The sequence below is a fragment of the Manacus vitellinus genome, unplaced genomic scaffold, assembly GCF_001715985.3.
Source record: "Manacus vitellinus isolate BGI_N305 unplaced genomic scaffold, ASM171598v3 scaffold_124_pilon, whole genome shotgun sequence".
Classification (NCBI taxonomy): domain Eukaryota; kingdom Metazoa; phylum Chordata; class Aves; order Passeriformes; family Pipridae; genus Manacus; species Manacus vitellinus.
The window spans coordinates 38583-46714 of NW_021938921.1; positions in this window are offsets into that span (position 1 = coordinate 38583).

Here is an 8132-nt window from a genome sequence, read left to right on the forward strand (position 1 = left end):
ACAGTGCTGCATTGTGTCTAGCTGTCCAACTCTGCATAATTATAATGCTATTAAGAAATTTGTTTTATGCTTTTGTACAATAAATACAAGTGAAAGGGACTTTTCAGTGAAGCAGAATACCAGGGGTATGCAAAACATGTCCATGTATTTTGCTGGCACAGGGAGAAACTGTGGAAACATTGGAAGAAAGATCTGAAGGGATAGCCTGGTTTGATCTGGTGGGGAATAAGACTATCACTTGATTTATCTAGGGCAAAAATGAGTTTATGCAGATGGTTGCCAAGGAGCTCTGATATCCTTTTATTCCACCCTCCAAGGGCTGTGTGTTTGCATATCCCCTTTATTCCAGACATGGATTATAAATTTATTGTGGGATTGCTCCTGTATGTTTCCACCCACAAAACTAGGTACCAAATGTTCAACTGCAGATGGATCAGAAAGGTCATATGAACCATCAGAAATTACTGAAGGAGTTTATCAATAGTAGAAAATATAAATGCTAAGATTTGATATTGCTTAGACCATCAAGTCATAAGGTTTCCTGGGTCTGCCCTCTCCTCTGCTCAGCATCCCTCGCTGTGGGTCGTGGCAGGGAGCTGAGTATGGCCCCTGACATCATCCTGGTCAGCACCCCAGGCTGGACATGCTCTAGTTTACACCAGCAGCAAACCATCTTAAATTCCTGCTCAATGGCCATAAACAGTGATTTAAAGCTCTGCCCTTCCTCCTGCACTCTCTGGGCAGCTGAGCCTTTAACCAGCTTAAAATACCTGGATAAGCAGCCTTGCTGCCAGACCCCTGGGGCTGCCCTGGGCAGACACCCTGTGGTGCCCCCTCACCTACAGCCTGGTGATGCAGGGAGAGCGCTGCAGGGAGGTTTGGTTGTGTGGGGCTCTGTACCAGCCCAGCCCCTTGGTCCTGCCTGCAGGGCTGGCACTGCCTGGTGCACTTCCCAACGTGGGCATGAGAAATCCTGGCATCTTATGGCTCTGTTTTGTGGGTCAGGGGGGTCTCCAGGGATCCTCCATCTCTCTTCTGGACTCTCAGTGTGTGCTTCCCAGGTCCTGCTCTTCCTCATCCCGATGGAGACTTAGGCCAGGCCCAGCAGTTACTGACCCTGCACTGACTGCTTATCACCAGCCAGTCTCATATGACTTTCAAAACAACAAGTCTAAGCTTTACTAAAAGCTGATTTAGTTATGATTTACCATTGCTACAGTAGGAGAGAAAACATTCCCCTGCAAAGTCCACAACCAAGAGGGCAGCTCAGGCTTTTTCTGCCCGATCTGTTCAAGCAGTTCTTTTCCTGCTCCTGCATGGTTTTAGGTGGCTGCTTTGCAGCTTTTCAAGATCCTTCCCCTCGCACTGGCTCCATCTACCTCCTGAGGAGGTTGGCTAGATGACCATGATAGAGGGTTGTCTCCTTTCTTCCTTATCTGAGAGTGGCACTCGCCGTGCACTCACTGGGAATGCCGTTTAACATTCCCAGGGACATCTCTGCTCTGCTGTGTGACAGACACAGCCGTGCCATGCCATTTATTAACCACACAGGCACATTCCTCAATGATCAGTTTAAAATAGCAAATTCTGCCTATTTAAATACCCTTGAAGCAAATCTAAGTTGTCTAAACAGACAAGTGAACTCCTGGGATTAGAACTGCCTGCATTTTGCTTCAGTTCCAGCTGGATTTGTCAGATGCTGCAACAGCTTGGGGGGAAGGTAGCACTGGTGTTAATCACAAGGTGTCATAGTTTGGAAATCTGAGGAGGAAAATTCCTGTTCAGCTCACACTGGTGACCAGCCTGAGGGTCCTGGTGAGGCTGGTCATGACAGAAAGGTTTTAAAACCTAGTAGGTATAAACCTCTCTGAGGTTCTTGCTTCCTGTCCTTGTATGAATGTCTCAATACATGAATAAAGCAAGATAAAGGTTCAGCTAAATGGTATTTAAATCGAGTATGTATCAGCATCTAAATGGAAAAATATGCTAAGATTGTGGAATTATCCCAAAACAAACAGGAAAAATTATCTGAGGAAAAACTAAAAGAAATACTGACAAACTAAAGTCTTAAAAACCACCCTTTGGTAATGTTTCAAAACCCCAAATTCTGCTCGGTGGTAGTTACACCTAGGAGGGAAAACAAAAAAACAAACTGCTAGTAGGTCTTTAATATCAGTTTAAACAAATTTGAAACTATGCTAAAATGTTGGAATTATCATGGATTATTACCACTTCAAAACTGGGTTTGGCCAAAACAGAAGCAATTTCAGCCTGAGTGTTCAGGTTAGGACATAACATGACATTCATGTTTCTTGGCTGGTCACATCCAGAAGGGTCCTGGCGCTGCTCAGGTTTGGTTCAGCTCAAAGTGAGGAGTTTCTAATGGTGGGCATAGGAACAAGATTGTTTTTTTCACTTTTAACTCTTAAATTGAGTATTCTTGGTTTATATTAATAGTTATAAACCAGCGCTGTGATGTCCAGAGTAGCATTTTGTGTTTACATTATGAAATTGTTTGATAACTCTGGGAACTCCAGTTCAACACTATGTTATTCTGACTTTCCCCATGCTGTAAATGTGTACTTGCCTATAGGTGCTTTATTGGTACATTGTTGGAGGCATTGGGATCACCTGGCACAGACTTCTGTCTCTGTAATTCATTATAAGAAATTTACTGAGTGGTTGTGATCACTTAAATCTACAATGTTGAAGGGAGTGACCTCTCTCACTGCTCTTTTCAAAGCAGTTTGTTATTCTCAATTCTCCTAAAATTTCAATAGCAACAAAAAGATGCTGCCACAGTGAGCTCACCAGTTGTTGCCAAGATTTTACTGCAGTTCCAGTTCTCTGGCAAAGAGAACAGAGACACGTACAGAAGATTTGTGACTGTCACCGATGAGCACAAAAGCACAGCCCAGGTGGGCTTCACTCCACAGCCCAGGTGGGCTTCACTCAACCCTTGTTCCCCTCCAAACCCAGAGGTTTAGGGATAGGGCACAACCTGGGGCTGACACAGAAAGGAGAGAAACAGAGGACCTTGGCATTGGTGAAGGAAGTGGTGGAGTCCCCATCCCTGGAAGTGTTCAAACAACGAGTCGATGTGACACTGGTGGACGTGGTGGTACTCAGTCGGGGGTTGGACTTGATGATCTCGGAGGTCTTTTCCAACCTTTTCTGTGAATCTATGGCTGCAGGAGTTTGGCACTGCTTTCTTTAGCCTGGTCATTATATAACGTGCAAAGATGGACACCCTAAATTATTGTTACGGCTTTCTTCCCATGGGCGAGTTGGTGTGAGCGACTGGATGGCAGAAAGGCAGAGAAACCTGAGCTGTAAAGCAATACAGGTTAAAAGTTCAGCTTTCCACCTTTATGATGGCAGGTTTCACTCTCTCACTGAGAATGCCTCATTTGTATTTACTTTCTAGGGTCATTATCTGTCCCACGGGAGTCTTTGTGAAGGTCCAAATTTCAAATAAACAGTACACTATAAGACAGGTATGTGTGGATAATTTTTGTTGTATTTGGCTAAAATATGGGTACTAAGCTCGATAGGTAAACATAAAAGTATGCCATTGAAAACAATGCATTCCCATTAGTGTTTGAATATGTGCCTAAACTCCATGTACACTTTTACATGGTTATGTCATTTCCTGTGTAAAATGGGCTTGTTTATACAGCAGCCATATGAAAGATGCAGGAACCCGCTATGTGGGCTATTTGAAGCTTTCTTTAAGAAACATAAAAACCCCTTGACCCTTGTATAATAAAAGGTGTTAAAAGATACTGCTTTTATAACATCTTAGCCAAGACTAATAAGAATGTACAAAGCAAACAATATTTTTTTTAACTCCATAGTCCTGGTCAATCATGTGTTATTTTATGGATTTACTGTTGCTATTGGGTAGTAAAATGATATTTAAAAATAAAATTGCAGGAGATTTCATTGCTTCTCAACAAATTTAATAAACAATAATCTTAACTTTTTTTTAAAAAACCAGTAAATACAGAGCAGTAAATGCACTTTGCTGAGTGCTCAGAATAGCTCATTTATTCTGTCATTCTGAGTTCACCGATGTCCCTGTTTTCCTGGTTGTTATTTTTCAGAACTAGTTTCAACTTTCTGCAATGATTTGGCCAGCTGAAGAAATGCAAATGGATTCAGTTTTCCCTGATGTCATTTTGAAGGGCACAGCTGTCAAGAAAAAAATGACTCTGTTAACAATAACAGTGATTAATTGGCTGACTCTCTACTAGGGGACAGAAAATGCTCTTTTCACCATTTGTCCTCTAAGAATCTCTTTGATATAATATCTTGAGCCATGCTTTGCCATCCTGGAATCCAGGCTGAGCAGCCTCTGCCCATCATACTGCCAGAAAAATGCCATTAAACTAATTACATTGAATTAAAACGAAGGTACTGCTTGTTTCTGCACATCCAGTTTCCATCTGCCTGTTTCTACACGATGCTGTTGATCGTGGCTTAAAGTCAGAAATAAGCGTTTAATTGGTAAAACCAGACACATTTCACTTTCCTCCTGCAAATGCCTTCAAAACATTAAACTTTCTACAGAAATACTGAAAGAGAAACACAACTCAGGTCCTCCCTGTGCTGAGAGGAGGGGACGGAGATCTTCCCCAGAGCTCTCTTTTCTGCAGAGGTGCAATAAGACTCATAAACTTCAGATGGCAAAGAAGTCATTAACTCCTAGGGCTGGTGATCGGGTTACAGGAACCCAGCAGGGAGGATAAAGGGCTCGGGGCAGCGCGGGGAGCAGCACAGGAGGAGGAGGTGCTCCAAGGGAATGTGGCCTGGGAGAGGACTTGGCGACAGGCAGCTCTTGGGGGGAGACAGGCAGGCAGCCCCACAGCAGAGGAGGGCAGCAGTGGCTGAGACAAGGTGAAAGGCTGAATAATAAGCTGGACCAAATGCAGGAGCAACTGTAGAGTGCAGGTACAGCCACCTGGAGCAGAGACGGGCGGGGGGGAACAGACATATCCCAGTGACAGGATGGACTCAAGCTGTGCCAGGGGAAGTTCGGGTTGAACATCAGGAAGAATTTCTTCAAGGAAAGGGCTGTCAGGCATTGGAAGAGGCTGCCCAGGGAGGTTGTGGAGTCCCCATCCCCAGAGGTATCCAAGGAACGACTGGAGGTGGCACTCAGTGCTCTGGGCTGGGTGGGGATTGGGCACAGGGTGGACTCGATGATCTCAGAGCTCTTTTCCAACCTAAATGATTCTGTGATTCTGTCTACATGCCTACCAGGAAAACCCCAACCTATTTTCTGAGGGCTTGGTGCAAGTAATTTTCTCTTTCCACTTGCCTGTCCTTCTTGTGCTGGTGGCTTTCAGGGCTTTCCTCAGACCTCTGGCCCAGATGCTGTCGAAGGCTTTGAGCAAGAGCTGGCTGCTGAATTATGGAATCACAGAATAGATAAGGTTGGAAAAGACCTCCGAGATCCTTGAGTCCAGCACTGCCAGGTTCACCACTAAACCACGTCCCCAAGTGCCACATCCACATATTTTTTGAACACCTCCAGAGATGGTGACGCCACTGATGCCCTGGACAGCCTGTGTCAGTGCCTGATGACCCTTACAGGGAAGAAATTTTCCCTAATATTCCCTAACCCTCCTCTGGCACAACTTGCGGCTGTTGCTTCTTGTCCTGTCCCTTGTTCCCTGGGAGCAGAGCCCGACCCCCTCCCCAGCCCCCCTCCTGTCAGGGGGTTGCAGAGCCAGAAGGTCCCCCCTGGGCCTCCTTTTCTCCAGGCTGAGCCTCCCCAGCTCCCTCAGCTGCTCCTGCTGCTCCAGCCCCTTCCCCAGCTCTGTTCCCTTCCCTGGACACGCTCCAGCCCCTCAGTGTCTTTCTTGTCGTGAGGGATTTGAGGTGTGGCCTCACCAGTGTCCAGCACAGAGGGATGGTCCCAGTCCTGGTCGTGTTTGACACATCTTTGCTGGTACAATATTTCTGAAGCTCAGCAAAGGCAAATAACTTCTTACAGTGGCACTGAGCAGCCAGAAACAGCAGGAGCTTCAGCACAGCACTGACTGTGGCCATGTGTGCTGTTGTGGGAAGTCCAAAGCAACCGAGCTGAGAAACCTGAGTCTGGATGATGAGGAGGGACTTTCATTTATGAGACTTTCAGGTGGATCACAAAGGTCAGTGCTGTGCCATAGGCACAAGCAGTCTTTCTTCTCCAAGCCATGAGCAGCCTGGGGTTAAAAAGGCTGATCATGTTGCTCTGGACTTTACAAAAGTGCTTAATTTTGGCATTTTGATGCTTTTCACAGCAGCTGATTCAGAGCACTAAAGTAAGCAGCTTCCCCAACAGTGAGGGGGAAGAGACAGACCCTGGCAGAGTGAACTGAAGTTTCTGTGCTGAGCAGGAGCTGGTGAGTGACACCAGTCACATTGTCCCAAAGGAGCCTCCTCGCTGGGGCAGGGATCAGCATTTGGGTCTCTCTGTCCTTCTGGGATTCAGCTGCAGGCATGACAGGGTCTTACTGTCTAGGGGAAAAGAGGAGAGGCTCCTGTTGAACACAATAGCCCCTGGTTTTGTCAGGGTTTTTTAATTGCCAAGGTGATGAGAGCTTGGGCCTGGTGCCTTCTGCCTGCTGCACTTCCACCTGGCTGGAGGCACCGAGAGAGGAAACTCCTCATGTTTCCCACTGCTACTGGGAAAGTCACATTCCTGCCTGCACCCTACAGTATGAAGCTGGACAGCTTGAAAGGAGGGCTGAGACAGACACCTACCCCTGCATACCCTTTGGGGAGTGGCTGATCTGACTTTGAGGAAGGGCTTGTACTAAATGCTTCCACATTTCACAGAATCACAGAACACGCTGAGTTGGAAGGGACCCACAAGGATCATCCAGTCCAACTCCTGGCCCTGCACAGGCCCAGCCCCAAGAGTCACACTCTATGTCCCAGAGGATCATCCAAACACTCCTGGAGCTCTGGCAGCCTTGGGGCTGTGCCCACTGCCCTGGGGAGCCTGGTCAGGCCAACCACCCTCTGGGGGAAGAACCTTTTGCTGAGATCCAACCTGAGCCTGCCCTGCACAGCTCCAGCCATTCCCTGGGTGCTGTCCCTGGTCCCCCCAGAGTAGAGCTCAGTCCCTGCCCCTCCTCTGCCCCTGCCCAGGGAGTTGGAACTGCAGTGAGGTCTCCCCTCAGTCTCCTCTTCTCCAGCTGAACACACCAAGTGCCCTCAGTGTCCTCACACAGCTTTAAATCAAGGCCTTTCCCCATCTTCATCTCCTCCTTTGAACACTCTCTAATGGCTTCAGATCTTTACCTGGTTCCTTTTGCTGCTGGGTCCTTGGGTAGCCAGCGGGGTTACAAACAGCCTGGGAGTGCAGGAGCATTGTGAGAACAGCTGCTGGACGAGTCCTACGGGCAAGAAACACTGAGAGTGAGGAGGGAGAGAGGAGAGAAAGAAAGGACTCAAGCGACTGGCAGCAGCATGATAACATTTGTTCAGTAAGCTCCAGAAAATATAAGATTGAGTCTTTCAGTGGTATAGAAATTTTAAACACAAATTGATTCTTTGGAAGTCTAGAAAAATGACCTGCTCTTCATCTCAAAACACAGTGGAGCTATCTGTCTCCCAAAACATTATGGTTTTGGTAAGAGAAAAAGCCATAAGAAATAACTCACTTCTTGCAACAGTAATGAAATATTCCCCATGCCAGTAAGATAAGAAAGTGATGAAGAGCATGTGCTGGCGTTCTCAGTTTTAAAATATTTAACCTGCACCAATAAGCCTACTGATTTTTAATAAATCTTGGAATTCTGAGGAAATTCCAGAGGTTTGGGAGACTCGGGAGAAAAGGAATTTAATTCAGTGCTATAAAGGGTGACTGTGCTGACCTGGCAATTATAAGCAAATTACGGGTCTGTTGATACCAACTGAGTCTCCAAACGTGGCTGAAGGATGGCAGTTTAATTCACAGGCAACAAGGGCAGGAAGAACAGTGAGAATCATTTGACCTGATGAGCCCTGCTTACCCCAGGTAAAAAATCAGAGTCCCTGAAGTGCCAGCTCAGTTTTTAGAGCAACCAGGGAAACAAACACAACTTTAGGAATGACTGGGGGAGAAACAGAGAACAGATGAGAAAACAATATGCAGG